The sequence below is a fragment of the Balaenoptera borealis genome (genome assembly GCF_965194805.1).
Source record: "Balaenoptera borealis genome assembly, chromosome: 13".
Classification (NCBI taxonomy): domain Eukaryota; kingdom Metazoa; phylum Chordata; class Mammalia; order Artiodactyla; family Balaenopteridae; genus Balaenoptera; species Balaenoptera borealis.
Genome location: NC_138870.1, coordinates 49,918,924 through 49,940,665, shown reverse-complemented (window position 1 = coordinate 49,940,665; position 21,742 = coordinate 49,918,924). Strand labels below are relative to the sequence as shown.

Below are 21,742 nucleotides of genomic sequence, written 5' to 3'. Positions count from 1 at the left end.
TGAGATTTTTCCACACCTCAAAATAAGTTTATATCCTTAGTAAAAGTTAACAAAAACTTTTAAACATGTTAAAGTTACTTTAAATGAAAGTATAAAATCTTCAATTGTTGATGCCATGACATATAAATTTAAAAAGTAGAACGGCTATTATCAAAAAGACCAGAGATAACAAATGCTGGAAAAAAGGGGAGTCCTCGCACACTGTTGGTGGAAATGTAAATTCGTGTAGCCGCTATGGAGAACAATATGGAGGTTCCTCAAAAAATTAGAAATAGAACTACTGTATGATACAGCAGTCCCACTTCTAGGTTTACATCCCGAGAATATGAAATTACTACCTGGAAGAGATATCTGCACACCCAAGTTCACTGCAGCATTATTCAAATCAGCCAAAATACAGAAGTGAATGGATAAAGAAAATGTGGTATATATATTATACGTGTATGTTAGATACTATTCAGCCGTAAAAAAGACTGAAATTCTGCCTTTTGTGACAACATAGATGGACCTTGAAGGCAATATGCTAAGTGAAATAAGTCAGACAGAAAAAGACAAATACAGTATGATGTCACATATATGTGGAATCAAACTCATAGAAACAGATAGTAGGATGGCAGTTGCCAGGGGCTGAGGGCTAGGGAAAATGAGGAGATGGTGGTCAAAGAGTACAAACTTTCAGTTATAAGATGAATAAGTTCTGGTGAGTAAGTACAGCATGGTGACTATAGTTAAGAATACCATATTGTATACTTGAAAGTTGCTGGGAGAGTAGAGCTTTAATGTTCTCACCATATCAACAACAAAATGATAATTATGTGAGGTGGTGGATGTGTTAACTAACCTTATTATGACAATAATTTCACAATATATACGTGCATCAAATCATTACATTGTACACCTTAAACTTACACAATGTTATAGGTCAATTAGTACATCTCAGTAGAGCTGGAAAAAAAGAAAAGTAATGTAAAGTCATATGACAAAGGTAAAGTTTATAGGAGTCACCACCACACCCTAGGGCTTGATGAAAATCCTATGGCTTCAATTATTTTATTTGTCTCTGGTTTCCCTGTGTGGGCTTGACTCTCTTGGTGTCCTCCTCAGCAACAGACAGAGCACATGGACCTTCTTTGCCTTTGTTTGGCCCTGTGATGAGCCCCAGCCTATCATTAGGCTTCCTCCCCCTGGGGAACCAGCTATTTCCTACTGTGGTGCAGCATAACTCCTTGCTGTTCTTCTTCACCCTATTCTAAAGGATTCTTTTTTAAAAAAGTATTTGATTTAGTGTTAGAAAGCTTAGGTTCAAACCTACACTTGACTTCTGACCTTGAACAAAGTACCTAACCTCTCTGAGTCTCAGGCTTCTCACCTACCTACTGGCTTCATGTTTCCTTACGGAGACACTTCTGGTAAAATAACACTTCAGTCTGTTCCACATCTGATTGCTGAATTTGGAAAAAGAAAAAACAAACAAACAAACTATGCAAGCTTAGGACAGACATTTCTGGGCGCTCTCTTTTCCCTATGTGCCTTCCTACAGAGGAGCTGCATTCTGGTCTGGTTTATACCATGTATATACTAGGGCAGGCTGTGCTCCTACAAAGGGAAAGCCTAAATTTTGGAGAAAAGTTCAATAAAGACACAGACCTACTAGAGAATGGACTTGAGGATATGGGGAGGGGGTGGGGTGAGATGTGACAGGGTAAGAGAGTGTCATGGACATATATACACTACCAAATGTAAAATAGATAACTAGTGGGAAGCAGCCGCATAGCACAGGGAGATCAGCTCGGTGCTTTGTGACCACCTAGAGGGGTGGGATGGGGAGGGTGGGAGGGAGGGAGATGCAAGAGGGAAGAGAAATGGGAACATATTGTATATGTATAACTGATTCACTTTGTTATAAAGCAGAAGCTAACACACCATTGTAAGGCAATTATACTTCAATAGAGATGTTTAAAAAAAAAAAAAAAAAGAAACTCCATTTGACCACATAGCCAAGCCACATTCTCTACGTTAGCATCAATTTTAATAATTAAATGAGTCAAAGGGATAGCCCAATCTATTCTTCCCTTGTGTTAATCAATTTAACCAACCTTTAGTAAGCAGTTAGCATACAAAAGGTATTATGTTATGAATAGTAGGAATGCCAAGATAAATAAAACAGGTTCTCTTTTCTCAAATAGTCCCTCTTCCATGGTGGAAAATTAAATTAAACAGTTAACAAGGCCTAATTATTAAACCTAAAATAGAGATATAAAGCATTATGAGAGTTGTCATACGCTGTAGAATCTTGTGTGATTTAACTCATCTCTACATACATTCGCATATTATAGATAAGAACCATAATCATAAAATTATCTGCTCAGGGCATCTGCCATAACATCATAAAGCTGTTAGGCAATGTTAGGATTTGATTAGCAGAATTTAATATCTTAGAAATATTCCCCTGTATCTGAAACCAATGTACTCATTATTAACCACATTTTTCATGGATACAGTAGCAAAGGTGAGTGATTTACTCTTAACAGGAATTCTCAATTCATTATTTCTGGAGTGTAACATGAATGGCGAAGGCTAAATATTTAATTTAAAAATCGGGTTAAAGAGACGGCCAAAAATACATGCCAATTCAGCCTGAATATTTGCTCTCAGCATTAACATCAACCCCCAGAATCCACAGTCTATGGAAAAGAAATGAGGACACAGTGAGTGAGTAAGTGGCATTAGTTTTAATGGGAGAATACTGTGGAGTGTGCTCAGCTTACCTCCCTTCTGATTTCTTGATATGATTTCAAGGTAGAAAGGCATATAGAGGTAAAGAAGACATGACAAGGTATTTGGTATGTAATTTGCTTGAAACCTTCCACTAACTCATTCCAGTGACTTTTTTTGTTCAAATAATTTCTCTTTTTTTCTGCTACCCTTCTGTCAAATCTCAGATTAAAATGAAAGCAGAGTTAGGAAAGAGTGATATCCTTTGTATGTTCAGTGTTCAAAAGTTTCTGAGGTCACACAAAGATCTATATATTTCCACATAGTTAAGTGCCTTGGGGAAAGCCCCTCCCAATCTTCTGTGATTTTTTAACGGTATGCAGGCAAATGAGATGCCAATTAGTGAAGCGTAGAAGGAGTGAGGCTGTAAATTAGAAGTTGAAGAAACAGACTAAAGGACACCACAAAGATGCCAAATAAATTTGAGGGAAAATAGAAATAACATTTAATTAAAAGCACACAATGTGATTATTGGTGTGTTTTTAAACCACATATTCAATAGGTCTGTGATATAGTTTTTAAGTATCCAATTACCAGAGAAAACCTAGGGAGTCAGAAAACAGGCAGAGACAAGCTATTCCATAAGAACAATGCATGATTAAAAACTATGTAAGAAATCATGGCATGCTGCTACTGGCCTCCGTGTGTAGGGCGGTAGATGGAATAAACAGATCCTGCATCCCTGCCTAACTCTACTACTAGAAACGATGCTATTTCAGGGATCATCGGTTCTTCCCCACTGTCCTGGGAAAGCCTTGAACAGACATCATTTATCTGTTGACATTGGGAGATGTGTAACATATGTTGGCTGAATTAATTAATATATTGCGCCTTGCAATATAGCTACTGTGGCCACAGTCTAAAAAGGTAATCAAATATATGCTCCTACCAGGCCTTTAGAAGACCCACCACACCACTGCCAGACACAGTGAATGAAGTAGCAATTTCTGTTCATCCAGTTCAGAGGCTCCTCTCTTCATAGAATGTCTGAAAATTCAGACTAGGTTTTTCTCACTTGCAAAGTATTTTTTTTAAATCTAAGACCTTTTTTTACAGGGTGCTGCATACTTTTCTTAGCACCAAGAAATTTGCATGCTTAAACAGTGACATCAAAACAAACCTAAAGACTCACAATAGAGCCTAAAATAGAAAGACAAATGACATGAATTATTATAGAATATGCAAAATTTGCCCCATCTACATGTTTGTGATAATGAGAGCAGACAAGGAAGGGAGTTATTTAAAAGTAAAAGATTTTAATCTCTCTATTTTATAATAATGATAAATGGAGTATATAACTTTTAAAAATTGTGAATCACTATTCTGTACATTTAAACTTATATAATATTGTACATCAACTATACCTCAATTAAAAAAAGAAAAAAGAAAAGTAAAATATGTTATTTTTAAATATATTAAATGTTAGTTATCAAATATATATAATTTTTTAAAATTCTGTTAGATAATAAATTATGAAATTGACAGAATTTAGTTTCATTAAAATGCTTCTACCCCAAAAGCATTCCCCCCAAGATTTTGGACACTCTCCTGTCTATCCATGAAAACAAAGACTGTGACTCTAGAGAATACAGTATTTAAGGAATAAAAGTAATAATAATAACAATAGCTAATATTTATATAGCTCCTACTATGTGCCAAGTACTGTTCTAAGTACATAACATAAATTAACACAGTTCATTCTCACAGCAGCCCTATGAAAAAGATGCTTTTTACTGTCTTTGCTTCACAGATGAAAAGTCGAATGCTCTGGCAGATCATAATTACAGGCATACCTCAGCAATATTGCAGATTCCGTTCCAGACCACCATAATAAAGCGAATATCAAAATAAAGCAAGTTACATAAATATTTTGGTGTCCTAGCACACATAAAAGTTATGTTTACACTATACTGCAGTCTATTGTGTGCAATAATAGCATTATGTCTAAAAAAATGTACATACCTTAATTAAAAACTACTTCATTGCTAAAAAATTCTGATCATCATCTGAGCCTTTAGTGAGTTGTAATCATTTTGCTGGTGAAGAGTTTGAAATATTACGAAAACTACCAATATGTGACACAGAGTTACAAAGTGAGCAAATGCTGTTGGAAAAATGGTGCCTAGGCTTGCTTGATGCAGGGTTGCCACAAATCTTCAATTTGAAAAAAAATGCAATATCTGGGAATCTCCATAAAGTAAAGTGCAGTAAAACAAAGTATGCCTGTAGTAAGACTCAGAGCCAGGATGTGAACTCATATACTCAGGATCCATAGTCTGTGCTCTTAACTCATAAGGAATAGGCAAGGACAAGTCAGTTCCCTTAGTAAGCAATGTATCCAAAAGGAACCATATGGCATATTACAACCTACTTCAACAGTTATATGCTTAGCATGGGACAAAAAAATGAACACATCAAAGAGGCAAATTCCCCCATGACTGACTTCAGTCACCCTGGCATAAACCACTCTACTCTCAAGCTTCGTCACCTAATCTCACAGTGTCAGGTTGTATTAGCTTCTTATCGGTGTTGTAATAAACTACCACAAATGTACTGGCTTAAAACAATGCAAATTTATTATCTCATAGTTCTGGAGGTCAGAAATCTCACTGGGCTAAAATCAGGGTGTTAGTGGGAGGCCAGGGGAACAATCTGTTTCCTTGCCTTTTCTAGTTCCTAAAAGCCACCAACATTCCTTGACTGTGGCTGCGTTCCTCCATCTTCAAGCCACCAACACTGGGCTGAATCCTTTTCACGCTGCTATTTCTCTCATTTCTCAGGCCCCTGGTGATTACATTGGGCCCGTACATACAATCAAGGATAATCACAAGGTCATCTGAATAGCAGCCTTACTTCTCCCTTGCCATGCAACATAACATTCACAGGGTGAAGGGATTAGGATGTGGGGAGCCACTATTCTGCCTACCACCTGGACATACGAAGATGTGTTCATGAACGTGAGAATGAAGGCAGAATGTAACCATACAGTTGGTCTAGGAACTGTTCTTGACAAACAGGTGATACGACTTTGTAAATTTATCACAATACTCTTATAAAGTATGTAGCAATCCAAATGCAAAAAGGAAATTTGGCCAATTAAATATAGTTTTTGAAAAGAGCATGGACTGGTTATAAGAACATCTGACTTCAGATTCTCTGTTACTAGTTATACAGTCTTGAACAAGACACTGACAGTGCTGAGGGTCAGTTTTCTCATCTGCACAGTGGGGATAATAATCCCTGACCTTCTTTACACCAGGATTGTTTTGAGGGTCAAGTTAGATTAAATCTTTGTGAGTAATAAAGCCTATGTATCAATACAAATAAAATATGAATATGAGAACTCCCCACATAAGCATTTTTGTTCAAAATATAGTTATTTTTTAAAGGATGCAAATGACAAAGATAATAATAAAAGTATATACCTAAAGCTTCCACCTTTATTTTAAAACCTGCATTCATATTAGTAATAATAACATAATATAATTATTATTATTGAAATTTATCATTTACTACTTTTATAATATCCTTTCAGTGAAGGAAGTCTGTATATTTAGCTCTATTTTATATACAGAGAAACTGAAGCTTAATCTCTTGACCAAGATCACACAGAATATAGACTCATAGAAGGACTAAAAGCTAAAGTGCCAACTTTAAAATCCGTTCTATTTTTGAAAATGGACTTAAACACCAGCCAAGCTAACATTCCCGTTCACATTAAGATCCACCAATTCCACAAGCGGCATGACTTAGAATGACTCAGACAGAAGAAAACGTTATTATACACTGAGGGTACTCACAAAGCAGCTCTATTGGCACAGAGTCCTAGAGTCCTTTGGTTTCCAAGATTCCTGTGTCTAAGGTTTCACAGGAAAGCATCACATCTTAAGAGTGACTCCTAAAAGAATGAAAGAATAACCACCTAAATATCGAGATGCATGATAAAAAGAAAAATGAAAAAGGTATCCAACTCCATCTCTGAAAGACTTGATAGCATGTAGCTTTCTATTGCACTGGCTGAAATTGCTGTTTGCCTTTTCTAAATCTCCAAGGTTTTATTTCAAGGCCCTCTTTAGATATGGACAGACTGTTTAGTTAAATTACTTCATATCACCACTAACCCGTCATAACTATGGTGCGTGCCTTTATATTTTCTGTCCTAAGTCATATTTCCCAAAGTGTAGAGGAATTCCTGTGGAAACATCAAAGAGATTCACTTCAGCCCAAAGTATTTAGGACTTCAAAACAAACAATAACTTGTCTTTAACTTTTGCGAGACTTTTCTTTCCACTTTTGGTAGGATAATAAATAAATGTGTGTGTATGTGTATAAATCAATAACTTGAAATTTTTACATAAATACATTAAGGCTATTTACATTAAATGTATTAATTTGAAAACTGAAGAGAATTTCAGTAAGATTATTAAGCTCTAACAATAAATCAGAAAAATTTGTAAAAGATCGTCAAAATTTGACCATCAATTCTTTGTATGTTCTTTCATTGTATAGACCTTAAGACAAGTTTTTGACTTCTCTGTCCAATCCCCTTACCTGGAAAAAAAAGGGGATGTAGTAGTATTTAACTCAGAATCAGGACTACTAAATTAAGTCAGTTAATATTTTGTAAAATACTAGCATAGTGTTTGGCAACAAAATAAGAAGAAGAAAAAGAAGAATATAATAAGAACTATTATTATTATTAATAGTTGGTACTTGAAACAGTGAAAAATATTAGTTTATATAGATGAATAAATATTAGATCCTTGCTTATTCCTGACTTGAAAAATATGACATTTATTTATGTACATAAGTCCTATTTGTCTTATTATTAACCAATATAATTAATCAACTTTTAGATATGATCCAGAGAAATCAGATTGTTTTACAGAGTATGGTGTAGTGCAGAGATTATTGAAATACATTTCACAGGAGCAAAGATTAAGAGGAGAGAACAGAGATAATACAATGTCACTGAGATAGCACTTGCAATGTTACCCGGTTTGACCGGAGAACTTTGTCATTGTAGTCTAAAACGGAAGGAATTTCACACTGGCAGTCAATCTGCTTACTGTGGAAGTTCCAAGACTATAAAAAGCAGACTATGCACATATAACTGTCTCATTTAGTAAATATCCCATAAAAATTTGTCAATTCTATAATACATGTGAAGAACTTCCTTGTAGTGACAATTAAATTTATTTGAATTTAGAATCAATATTAAAATATATTTTACAAAATTATTGGTATTATTATACCACAATAAGTAAAATTTATAAGAACATAACACCTTACTACACTTAAGTTTTTGCTTCAGTGACTACCACTGAAATACATAACTTTGAATTCATTTCATGTGTAGATATGATGATATACTGGTATTATTTGAGTAATTCACTTTTGTCTGCATAATTACATTATTTACGCCATGCCCCAAAAGCAATGTCTCTCATATTTTGATTCTCATGTGAGATAAAATAATGTTACTAACATTTGAGAATGAGATAAGGAAGTTTTCTTTCTTTTCCTTTGTATCTTAACTGTAAACTTATTTTAACAGTTTGAGTTTAGAAATTCCCTGATTTGACTCTAGAACATCAGAGTACCAGAATTATCTTAATTTACAGTATTTTGTTGTGAAAAATAGGGCAGCAAAAGTTTTCTCATTTGCTTTATTGTGTACTTTTACTATTATTATTTTTTTTTTTAAACAGAAACAGGCCACAGACCTTAAAAGGTACGTGCTTGTGAGCTGATATGTGTAAAAAAAAAAAAAAGAAAGGACTAATTTGACAGTCATGTGATCATATCCATTAAATAAACACTTTTTTTTTTAAAAGAGATGTAGTTAAAATGAAATAAAATGCTTTCTATTTGTTTTGGCATGCCTTTTGACCTTCTGAGTAAACTTCACCTTGTACAAAAGTTAGTATATGTGACCTTTTGAAACATGCATGGCTAAATCACAGAGAAGTTTGACAAAGGCTTTTACTTATTGAAAAAAACAATTTGTGTTATAGGTCCCTTACTATAAAACCAATACCCAAAACTTAGCGCACTTCTAGAAAAGTCCAGAAGCTAAAAGAAATTCCTTGATCCATTATAGTGAAAATCAACATAAACAAGAAAAGGAAGTAAAAAAAAACCCAGGAATCTCTCAGCGCCTGGAAGGTTATATTAATTTCCAATCTCTTATCCAATTATCAGGTAGAAAAAATATAATTTTTTAATTCTGTAATTTCAGAGGCCATTATTTAGGTGATTTAAATGGCCATACTTTTTAGAAAGAACCAGCAGCTATTTCAGTATTTTAATACTTCATGGTGTCATGAAGTTCTGTGTCTGGTGTACAGTCATCTCATAATTAATTAACTTAGGAATTTTTGTTGCAACTAAAATACATTACCCAGGGTTCACGATCTTACTTTTATAAAGGTTCTTATTAAAGGGGCTAAGAAGTGTGATGTAGAGGAGGAAAATATATCATTCATGTTTACACATGGTTGGTTACTACCTATTGCGTGATAAAAATTAAAAATTACATTAGTTAAAATAGGTAAATTTATTGATATATTTGACAAAATGGACAAAAAACCCTGCAAAAATAAGAAGCTATTTTAGAAAACATAGTAGAGCTAAAAAGAATATTTAGTACTATGGAAACCACATTCAAATTTTCAGAAGAAACAGCAGATAAACCTACTCTCCTAGGAGAGAGTTTTCCCCTTTAACTTAATAGCATCATCCAATCATATCTGGAAATATTCAGTGTTCATTAGGGCTTAAGAAAAAGTTCCTTGAATGAATTATTCATGAATACTTCAATCATAATTCCAAACTTTATGACAGTAGTTAGCATCAGCAATAAAGCAAAAAATAACTGAGAACCCACCTACTATTTTCTTTTAAATCTCTTTCTCCTTTCCTTTCCTCACAAGCACAGAAAGCATGTTTGTTTTGGAAGCAAATAGCAAACATTACAAAAGGAGAACTTAAAGTGAGTGATTAATGATCAAGGCAAAAATGTAAAATCACATCAGCTGATAAGGGGCTGACTGACCCAAGGTTGTAGAATGTGAAGGCATTAGGACAAAGCTAAAGAATAAGTCCTTCTTATTCAAAGGGTGATCTTTGAAAGTCACAGGAGGAAGATTCCCCAAAACCTTGTAACATACAACTACAGGAACACTATCTACAGCTACTGTAAGTAGCCATTTTCATGGCCGACTTCAAGAAATTCTATTGCACTCCTTAATAAGTAGTATAACCTAAAATCTGTAAACAAGTACAACAAAATTACATAATTCAAGGAAATGACTTAAACCATCTTAGAATAAACATAAAGTGAAAGACAGAAGAACAGAAATTTGTGATTGCAGAACTTCAGCAAAAATATCGAATGCACAATTCTTGCTCACGTATCTTTGTTATGGAGATGTAAATCACCAGCCTGATAATTGAGAAGTCAAAAATGAAAGAAAATTGATCAGTATTGAAAACAAATATAATTTTTTTAAGTATTGTATTGAAAATTAACCATGAAGAAGGTTGAAGCCAAACCACATTGCAAAAGCATATCTTAATCAGTTTGTCTTGTTGGTGTCACCATACTTTTATGATGCAGGTGGAGGTGGCTATGAGGGGGCTGGCATGGGGAAATGTGAAGAAAGCAAAACGTATAGGAGCTCCTATTAGCTGCTGTCTTCCCTACAGCCAAATTTACATTTCTCTTTTATTCTGTGAAACAAAGTGTACACCAGACCCTTTAGCAATATTATTTTTACATATGATTAGGGTGGACACATATGATGTGGTGTCCTTAACAATGTGCTTCCAAGACCTCCAGCTAGATGGAGTGTAAGTGACCAAGGGCACAATCTGCTGAGCTCTGAAACCCATTGCTGGATTTGCACAGAATTCACACTTCCCACAGGCTGCTCCCAGCCTGCACCTGAGCACAGCAGGGACATGAAAGCAGATGGTTCCTGGGATATACGTGACTCCTCTGATGACTGATTTTGCCTGGGGGGGGGGGGCTTCCACATAGCATTGCCTGATATATGTTAGGTGTTCAATATTTATCTTTGGGGAAAATAAACCATTGTTATTATTGAGTTGTCAAAGCCCAGATTGCTGCATAAACATAAAAAATTAAACTCTGTGTGAAACATAGTGTTAAGATGATTTTTCAGCTTCCTAATGCAATTCCAGGAAGTTGAAGTACAGCAAATACATTAGAAAAATACAGAGAGACAGAGTTTTGTTCCATGTAATATAACCTCTGATAGCTAGAGGTGTCTAAAAGTTAAATGGGCTGCTGCAATCCTCTCCATTACTTTTTGATAATACTAGCATTCCCATTTTATAGAACAGGGAACACTAGGCTTGGAGAAGCCAAGTTTTCAGGGTTACACAATTTTAGGGGCAGGAGCCAACATTCCAACCTCAATTTTGCTCACTCTTCCCACAACTACCATACAGTTAGAAGATATATCTTTCATAAAAAGACCCTGAGACGAAGTGAGAGAGTGGCATGGACACATATACACTACCAAATGTAAAATAGATAGCTAGTGGGAAGCAGCCACATAGCACAGGGAGATCAGCTCAGTGCTTTGTGACCACCTAGAGGGGTGGGATAGGGAGGGTGGGAGAGAGATGCAAGAGGAGGGGATATGGGGATATATATATATGTATAGCTGATTCACTTTGTTATACAGGAGAAATTAGCACTCCATTGTAAAACAATTATACTCCAATAAAGATGTTAAAAAAAAAAAAGACCTTGAATGCTTGCACTGATGAGTGGATGGACTATGTGATGTGTAGAAACACTTCCAGTGCTAAAATCTGATGAATTTTTGGAGAAAATCCACTTGATGATGTTGTATCTCCTTTATTTTCTATAAGCCACCTTTCTTTTCCATACATTTTGGAAAAAGTAAATCTACAGACCCCATTTATATTTCTTAATTTGTGTTACAGTTATTCAAGTGCTTAGGTAAGACTATGTTGTTTTTAAATACAGCAACAGAAATTAACATCATTAAGTAGGAACCTGTCCTAATAATCAAAAGATGATGATATACAATCCTAAACACTAAATATTAATACAGTGTGATGCTTTGAATAAGTGAAATATTAGAAAAATATGCCTAAGTAATATGTACTAATATCAGTATTAGATTTTTTAAGTAAAATATTATTAAGCAGGTGACAGAACCAGAAGCATAAATCCAGTTATTTTTAATCCAAATCTTATATTGAACGACTGACCAGCAAGGTACCTCCATCAGCTCAACACCTACAGAACTTTGGACAGCGCCACACTCAGCTCAAATATTAATGTGGTTGAAGTCAAATCATGGCACTATTTGGAATCAAAATAGTGAAACACCTTTAAACCAAAGCTCCATTTACAAATTTGAAGCCATCAAATTCCACTGATGCCTCTGTCTCTCATACTCTCAGGCCCTAAATTAACTGTTTCCTCTCATCACTAATCCTCTTTCTCAGTCTCATACTCACACAACTACACTGTGTATTTTTTCCTATTGGTTCATACTCTCCACCTTACCCCACCCCTCTTGATGTCCTTCCCCATATTTTTCACTGTATCCTCTAGAGCTCCCATTTTTTCAAATAAATTTCCTTATTCCTAACCTAGACATTGCATTCTCTCCACGATCTTTTCTCCTTGAAGACCTGACTTAAATTGAGTCCTCTTGAATACATGCTAATTCCATACCATTAGGTCCAGAACAGAGGCTCACCATAATCCTAGTTCCACTCTACATCTTATTGTCATTACTGTTTCAACTCATACAAAGAAATCTTTCTTCATTTAAGTTCATTTCATCAAGCTATATCATCCTGAAAACTTATCATCCTTCAGATCATTTCTTCAAAATCCACTTCTCTTCACTCCAAAGTCTCACCGTAATCAATATTGATGATCTTGTTGCGGAGTACAGGTTCCAGACGCACAGGCTCAGCAGTTGTGGCTCACGGGCTTAGTTGCTCCTTGGCATGTGGGATCTTCCAGACCAGGGCTCGAACCCGTGTCTCCTGCATTGGCAGGCAGATTCTCAACCACTGCGCCACCAGGGAAGCCCCCACTACTGGAGTCTTAAACATTGACATTCCAATTCCCAATTAGCTTCCCATCTTTTATACAACACTAAAAACCTTATTTCCATCAATTCTGTCCTGGAATTTCCTTGAAATTTTCCACTGCTTTGACACTTATATCTTCTCCCAAACTATTAGAGCTTTTTATCCTCAATTTTTTTTCTACTCAGCTGCAATGTTGATCTTCATTCAGATCCTAGTTCTGCTTCTCATTGGTAAAATATCTTGGGAAAATTCCTTAACAGTATTCTCAGTTTGTTTTTTAAAATGGGAATAATACTTATACTTCATAGGAAAGAGGGGAATAAATGTGGCAATGTCCATAACGTACTAAGCACAATTCCTAGCACATTAAGCACTCACTAAATATTAATATCATCTATAATCATCAATGTGCTCAGGTCAACTTTGTCTTCTGGCAACAAGGAACCTGAAAATTCCAAACTCAAAATGGGCCCTACAATTAGAGTACTAAGTAGAGCTTTAAAAAAATAAATTAACTGCACAGATGGATGCCAATACACATTCATAGATTTCAGTTTTAGCAGGACTCTCAGTGCCTCTCCAGTAAGCTTTTTTCACACCTCTTGGTACCTTCCTCTCCTTTCCAATACAGTTCTAAACTGCTTCCTCTCCTCAAGTTTCCTAACCACTCTGTCATCACCTGTGGTTGACCAGGCTTCTTATTTGCAAAGAAAATGAAAACCATTAAACCAGGCATGAAATCTCACAAATGTGTTCTTATCTGTGCACATTTCTGTATCTCCATTAGTCCTTCATTCATTCCCTCCTGACCTGGTAGTAGAGGTAAGCCCCTTCCTGGTCACCAAATAGACCCTCACCTAATATACGATAAGTTCTTCTTGATCTTGGATGGTTTTGCCATCTGTTTTGACCCCTTCCCCCATTGTTCTCCTCTACTGTCACTTCTTCCCTTGCACTATATGTTCTAACAACACTGAATTAATTCAGTTTTCAGCTTAACCCATGCTGTTTCATACCTTCATGTCTTTACTGCCTTGGTAGAAGTCAGTGCCTATCAAGGAATCCTTTTCTCACTTTTCTGTTAGCAAAGCTCCTATTTATTCCTCAAGACCCAACTTAACAATTCCTCTTTTGTGAGAGGAGGAAAGAAAGACAAGGGAGAGGATACTGGGAAGTACTGACAGGATAAGGAACTCTCAGGAAAGGTGATAATAGGGAAGCCTTACAATACCTATAGAGTTGATAGATGACAATGAGTTTCAATTATGATATCGGATTTCTTGCTTAACTTCTATCTTTAACATACATTTCCACTTATTTCATGAAAAGCATTTCAATGGCTCCCTGAGAGCTAATAAATAGAGTCTCAAGCCTTTCAGATTTACAGAAAATTACAAAAGTACCTCCAATTGTCAGGAAATTGCCAGTTTTCCATCGGTTTATGAACAGATTTTGAACGGAGAAGGCAGAAAGAAAAGTCAAACTACAACACACATTTGTTGGTGAGAAAAAAAAAAAAACAACAGAGATCATTGACTTTGCTTTTTCTGCAATTTTCACAAATTCCTTAAGTGCCAGTTACTTATAACATCATTATAACACAGGCCTAAGGTAACTTCTGAAACTGAAATTTAGGCTGTCATAACCTTTGAACTACAATAAAGGCAGGACCTAAGTTGCTGTTAACATCTGGTTAAGTTTCACGTTGTTTTGCCTTGCTTTGTTTGCCTTTTAAAAATGTTTTTTTAGTTTGACCATTCAGCTTTATTAGGTCTTAAATGATATAAATTCTCCTGTTTTACTGCTCTTCAGATTTTATGCCAAATGTTCGCAATACATGAAGCCAAATATTCAAACTTATCGAATACTCTCTCAATGCTTCTAGTTCAGAATCTCCCACATACTCAGAGTTGCAGCAGGATAGATAACTGCTCTCTAAAGGGCAGTGCAATAATCATCTTCATGGATATTTATTATCTTTTGTGAACAGATGTAGGTCATTGTAGAGATAGTTCCAAAGTCACCTTCCAAAGATGAAATACAGACATGACATTTGGCAAAGTTTCAAAACCTGTTAGGTGTAACGTCACAACTTTCTTCAATTCACCAAAATTCCCTTTGTACTGTCGAAAGACTGCTGGAAGAGCAATGTTTTCAAACTGTTCGGCTTGATTACACTGGTGCAGTACCACTTATCTAGAGCTATTTTAAGCATCTTCTTGAGTTACAGTAAGCTATATTGTAAATCTAATTACATTTGCCCACAGGAAAGTAAGTACATGTGAACCCTGCTCTGTAATCTACTTAACAAAGGGCACTGTATTTTTCTTCATAGCATTTATCAAGATTGTTATTACATAGTTATTTATATTTCTAAATGCCTTTCTCTTCCACTATAAATTCCAAAAGAGCATGCGAATGTGTTTTATATGCAGTACCTTGCCCAGTGCCTAGAGAGACAATGAATGTTTGATGAATGAATAAATGAATGAATGAGTGACCACATAAAAGATAACTAAATTATATACACTTATGCTTGACACTTTAAACTCATGCTGAAAATGTATACGTACTCCAGAGACTCATTGGCATATATTACAGTGTAGTGTAATGAGGCACAAACTTTCAATTCAAATGGAATGGATTTAATGCCAGATCTGGTATTTAATGAATTGTGTGATCAAAGACAAGTGGAATGAACTCTCTAACCTTCTGTTTTCTCATCTGTAAAATGTGAACAATTGCACTGGATTAAGTATTAAAGATAATGCATACAAAAGTATGCAGCACAGCCCATGACATGGAGCAAGGTCTTAATGTGGTGGGTAATGTCACTTATTAATATTTTATATCGATTTTAAGTGAATTATATTAATCTAAATTATCCAAGGGCTTTTAAAAATTGACAACATAAATCTATTTTGAGCATATGCTAGCAGTGATAATTCATCAATAATTTACAGCATTAAAATGAATTTTCCAACACCTTCGTGTCTATTTTCCCAATTATTATAAAGTTTCAACAAGTTATTTTCAATTAAGTTTCATCATTCTTTACTCTGTACACTCCTTGCAAATTCTTCATAATCATTCAAGAATCCTTCTCAATTGGTCCCCATAACCATAATCTGAATTCACTGTCAGTTCAATTTTCTGGCCTAAATTGCATGCTCTTCCCTAGTCAACTTTCATTTCATTATTGCCCCTATATTTCATAACTTCAACCATTATCACAATGGAAAAAGTAATCATTGCTGAATTGTATTCTCCATTCTGGACTATACCTTCTTTGAGGCTCTATCCTCTGCACAAAGAATTGGATCCAATCTTAATCCTTAATTTTTATTCATCCATTTATGGACATACACTGCACATGATCTATGCTCTGTTCTGAATGTCTGTGTCTCCCAAAATTCTATGTTGAAGATCTAACACCTAAGATGATGGTATTAGGAGGTAGGGCCTTTGGAAGGGTTTTAGGAATGGGATTAGGGCCCTTATAAAAGAGTCTCCAGGAAGCTAGCTCACTTCCCCCACCATATGAGGATACAAGAAATCAGCGACCTGAAAGAGGGCCCTCATCTGACCATGTTGCACCCTGATCTCAGACTTCCAGCCTCCAGAACTATAAAAGATAAATTTCTGTTGTTTATAAGCTGCCCAGTCTGTGGTATTTTGTTATAGCTGCCCGAAAAGTCTGCGACAATCTATGTGCCAGACACTGTGTTGGGTTAGATTGTTACAAACCAGAGCATGATAAAGTCTCTAGTATCAAAGAGCCCACAGACTAATTAGGGGATGCAAAGCTAGAAATAAATAATTATGAAAAATGTGATACAGGAAATAACTACGCTCATGGCTTTATGAAAACACTGAGAAATAACAATGTGCATGGCTTTATGATAACTAACCAGCCTCAGGTAAGTAAGGACAGGGACAGAATCCTAGAAAAAGCAATGTTTCTTAAAAGATAGAAAGGAACCAGTGAACTAAAAGGAAAAGGGGAAGGACATTCCAGGCCCAAGGGTCAGTATGAAGCAAAGAAACAAATGACAGTGTATTCATACAGGAAACGCTAAGGCAGCAACTTTTGCAACTCTTGTAACATCAGTTCATAAAGTATTACTCCAGCACAAAAATGGGTAGGAAAGGTTTTATATTAGACTGTGTTTAAGTTAAAATAAATTAAGGTTACAATCTTAAAAATCTGTAAATTCAGGGCTTCCCTGGGGGCTCAGTGGTTAAGAATCTGCCTGCCAATGCAGGGGACATGGGTTCGAGCCCTGGTCTGGGAAGATCCCACATGCTGTGGAGCAACTAAGCCCGTGAGCCACAACTACTCAGCCTGTGCTCTAGAGCCTGCGAGCCACAACTACTAAGCCTGTGCTCTACAGCCCGCGAGCCACAACTACTGAGCCCCCGCGCCACAACTGCTGAAGCCCGTGCACCTAGAGTCCATGCTCTGCAACAAGAGAAGCCACTGCAATGAGAAGCCCACACACTGCAACGAAGAGTAGCCCCTCGCTTGCTGCAACTAGAGAAAGCCCGCATGCAGCAACAAAGACCCAATGCAGCCAAAAATAAAATAAATAAATTTAATTTAAAAAAAAATCTGTAAATTCAAACATTTTTTTCTTAATACCATTTAAAGCAACATTAGGAAACATCTGTTTTGTTAGACTTTTATTCAGTGTTTCAGGTCACTTGGATAGAATACTGATATTCCAAAACGGTGGACTATTAGTATTACTGCACATCTTCCCACCAAACAAAACTCTAAACGGCCTTATTAGTAACACCTAGGAAAAGGCCAGAAAGGCTCTCTATAAAGGGAAACTGACACACATTGGAAAGCACAATCAATAATGGTTTATTAAGCCCTAGGCTATAGAAAAGCATTGGAATTGGCTCCCTCTTTTCACAAATGGAGAAAGTAAGAAACAATGATAACCGATAATGTTTACCCATGCTAAAGTGACTCCCTGGAAGAAAAGTTATAAAGGGAACATTAAAAAAAAAGAGACTAGCTTTATTTCTATTCTGACACATATATAATAAGAGCCCTAGAAACTATTGCACAGTTATAGAATAAATCTGGAACTATCAAAAAATTTTACTTTTTAATACAAAGAGTTTTGCGTCCCATAAGGGCAGGGACTTCATTTTTTTTTTGTTCGTCACATTTTCCCCATCTCAAGACAAGTAAGTACTAAGAATTATTTTTGAATGAATGAATACTGCATGAATGCATGTTAAGTATAAGACCAGACTCAGGAGAACCTGGCAGCAAATCAACACACAATGTACTCTGCCCTAGTAGGGGATATAAATGGACAAATTAAAAGGATTGCTTTGTATGAGGTAAATTTTTTAAAAAGTATCATAGGAATAAGGGGTTGGGGGAAATGGTTCTTTTAGCTAATTGATTAGGGAAGGCCTCTGAGATGGACAAGGTGGGTGCTAGATACAGATTTACCTAAGTAAATACTTTGTGTGTGCTATTTGACTACAACGTATCCTGGCAGCTACCACAGCTGCAATTTAAAGGCAGAGAAAAAGCTTAAAGAGTTTATACAAGATTGTTTCAAGTAATACGTGTGTATACAATCCACCTTTAAACAATGCAGAGGGGTTAGGTGCGCTGAGCCTCCATGCAGTTGAAAATCCCAGTATAACTTATAGTCGGCCCTCCGTACCCGCAGTTCCTCTGTATCCAAGGTTCCGTATCCACAGATTCAACCAACCACAGGTTGTGTAGTGCTCTAGTATGTATTTATTGAAAAAAATCCCTGTAGAAGTGGACCAGCGCAGTTCAAACCCCTGTTGTTCAAGGGTCAACTGTAAAAATAAATAAATAAACAAACATACCAAAAAATTTTTCTATACAAATGTTGCCCTCAGTGTTTTGTTCAACTAGAAACCTTTTTAGACTTCTCAATTTGCCCATGTAAGTCATTTTTCATACACGCGGCTCCTCTCAAAAAACCTGTACAACAGAAGTTTAAAGGTTTCTGAGGAGACTTTGCCTAAGCACCAAAATATTCTTTTTAAAATTTTCTTTTTTTTTTTTTTTCTTTTTGAGAATACATTTAGAATATCAGGCTCTCTATTAGGTTGCCAAGATGAAAGGGGTATTTTCAGTTGTTAATACACAGCAGCACTTGTTTTTGATAGGGGCTGCCAATGACTTTCATTACATCTGTCAGTCAAATGGTAAAAAAGAAAAAAAAAATCATTGAAATAAATCCTACGCAACTGCAAACATTTGGCATGATAAATGGCTTTAGTAGCCAACAGTGGCATGGATCCTTGTGTTATTTGGGTAGATGGAATCCAAGAGTATTTTAGAGAAAGCACTACATTATTTTCAGAATCTCAGTCATTTAATTTCTTGTAGCAGATGAAAAGAACAATCTCCATGTTTGGAAAAATGAAATTCTAAGGTGTTTTTTTCTGTCAGAGTGCAGAGTTCAAGTTAACATATTATTTCCAATGACAAAAAAGGGACAGTCACCAAAATTTAAATAGAACGTATAAGTTGCAATCATGAAATCCACCCTCCCCCAAAAGTCAAATATTAAAAACAAAGAGTAAATCACAAATTTCCTTTCGGTCTGCTTACAAATTGTGTAAGTCTAATGCCTCCTTCGTTTCTAGCAGTATTTCTGAGTTTCCTTACAGGCATTTCAATTTGGCACAAGGCTGAGGTATGGGTTAGCATCTGCTGATGGTGCTGTAAGTAGAAATGTGAAGCTTAAGCCCATGATGAGAATGAGCCAGTGACAATGGCTGCCATTCTTTGCTGGCAACACTGTCTTTTCCTAGATCACTTTGGTCATACAGCATGGTTTCAACTCCCTCACTATCACAAAGAGTTTGTGTTGTAGTTTTGGGTTGTTTTTGTGTTTGTTTTATTGCATATAAACAGTAATATCTGTAAGAACATTATAAGAGGAGGAATAAGACAGGAGCACAACAATACACTGTAGCAAACAAAAACTAACAGAGCAAACTAAAGACTAATTTCCAGGATAGGGAATGATAAAATCAAAGACGCTAAGAATTGCTAGAGCATTATGAAAAATTAGCTTTCAAATCCTGGACCAAGTCTTGGAGTTGCTAAGAATCTTTGGAAAACAAAACCAACATATTTCTTAAAGGCTTCAAGGTCACAGCCCATGAGCCTAAAGGATTATAAAATTTGGTCAAGTGTGTATTACTGAGTTGATACTTCCCAATGATAGATAAAAACTGGATTGGATTGCAAACTACTAAATCAGTATTTGAAGCTGAAAACAGAACTATGCTAATTCAGATCATGTCAACAACCAAGGTATAATGCAACTTATGTATTAATAGATAAGGTACAGAAATATGAACACATGAAAATACTTTTGCTGTTCTTATAATTTGATATTCATACAAGTACTTAATACTATGTTTCCTATGTTAATTATAAGCAAACACAGCTATCAGAGATTCTAGTACACTTTTTTAGAAACGTATAAACTTTTTTTTCTAAAAGATTATCATGGAAGAGGTTTTAATATTTATAGTTGATGTACTGAGAAACTATTTAAGTAATGCTTAATTCTAAGAGATCCAAGAATTACTTGCAGAATATTTAAGAATTAAGAGTCAGGATCTGTCTTTTCTTGGGCCAACCACTAACAAGCTATGTGAATTTGGAAAATTTAGTTAACCTTCTGAAAGTCAAAGTTTCTTCCTTTCCAAAATAGAAATACTTCATAGGTCATTGAAATAATAAAATGATATACTACTTGCAGACAGCTTAGCACTTGATAACACATAGCACTATCAATTATATTTTTTTCAGAAAAAGGTATTAACCCACTGAAATACAACAGAAAAGGAAGTACTATTAAAAACTTTATTTTTAAAATTCTTCTTCCATCCAGAATTGTAGTTCCTATAAAATAAGAATCACAAGATTGGAAAATAATGGCAACTTAAAAAAAAAAGGCAATGACCACGATAATAGAATACATTCCTATTTTTAGGGGAATGCCAAGACAGAAAGAAGAAGGAGGAAACGGAGAAATAGAATGATAAAAGAGCAGGGAGGCAAAGAGGCGGAAATGACTAGTCACTATAAAATATCAGATTATTATTGTATTAAAAGTATTTGGGGAAAAAATTCTCTTGTCCCAAATGCATTCTGTTAGTGTCCTTTGAGCCCGAGACATTTATGTGGGTATTACAGATTACAGATTAACATTTAGTGGTATCCTAAGTTTATGCACTTTTAACAGTTTTTAATATTTGTGACACATTTCTTCCTTTGTCTTCCAATGTGCACCCAAAAAGATCAGAATGGAAGCTGCTTCTTTTACTAAGGGCAATCTGAGGTTGAAACAAAGATAACCTTTCTACTAAACCAGAAAAGACCACATTTACAATTGAGCGGTGTGACTTGGTGATAGTTTCTTCTTTAATACTCAAAAGGTAGAAGCTGACTATTTTTATTTTTAAATGTTACGTTTACTGGTTTTTTTTTTTTTTTTAAAGATTTAGTGATTGATTGATTGCTCAATGTTGGGTCTTCGTTTCTGTGCTAGGGCTTTCTCTAGTTGCAGCAAGCGGGGGCCACTCTTAATCGCGGCGCGCGGGCCTCTCACTATTGTGGCCTCTCTTGTTGCGGAGCACAGGCTCCAGACGCGCAGGCTCAGTAGCTGTGGCTCACGGGCCTAGTTGCTCCGCGGCATGTGGAATCTTCCCAGACCAGGGCTCGAACCCGTGTCCTCTGCATTAGCAGGCAGATTCTCAACCACTGTGCCACCGGGGAAGCCCCAAAGCTGACTATTTTTTTTTTTTTTTTGCTTTGCTGAAACTT

General features: G+C 35.7%; 1 protein-coding gene and 1 long non-coding RNA gene across 9 annotated transcripts in view; one reads left to right on the top strand and one right to left on the bottom strand.

Moving 5' to 3' along the window:
- LOC309609610 overlaps nucleotides 1-21,742 on the top strand; it is a 705,176-nt gene that overhangs the window by 413,704 nt on the left and 269,730 nt on the right. The window lies entirely within an intron of this gene.
- SLC16A7 (solute carrier family 16 member 7) overlaps nucleotides 1-21,742 on the bottom strand; it is a 171,879-nt gene that overhangs the window by 108,925 nt on the left and 41,212 nt on the right. For 2 of the 8 annotated variants that reach the window (XM_082351256.1, XM_082351257.1), the window contains exon 2: nucleotides 6,576-6,673. The exons of 2 other annotated variants lie outside the window; for them this stretch is intronic. The gene's annotated coding sequence lies outside the window, so the exon portion shown is untranslated. Of the gene's footprint in view, nucleotides 1-909; nucleotides 946-1,373; nucleotides 1,446-3,664; nucleotides 3,763-6,575; nucleotides 6,674-18,584; nucleotides 21,367-21,742 lie in introns of those variants that run through there. 4 more of the 8 variants (XM_082351258.1, XM_082351262.1, XM_082351254.1 and 1 more) reach the window with 4 other exon arrangements.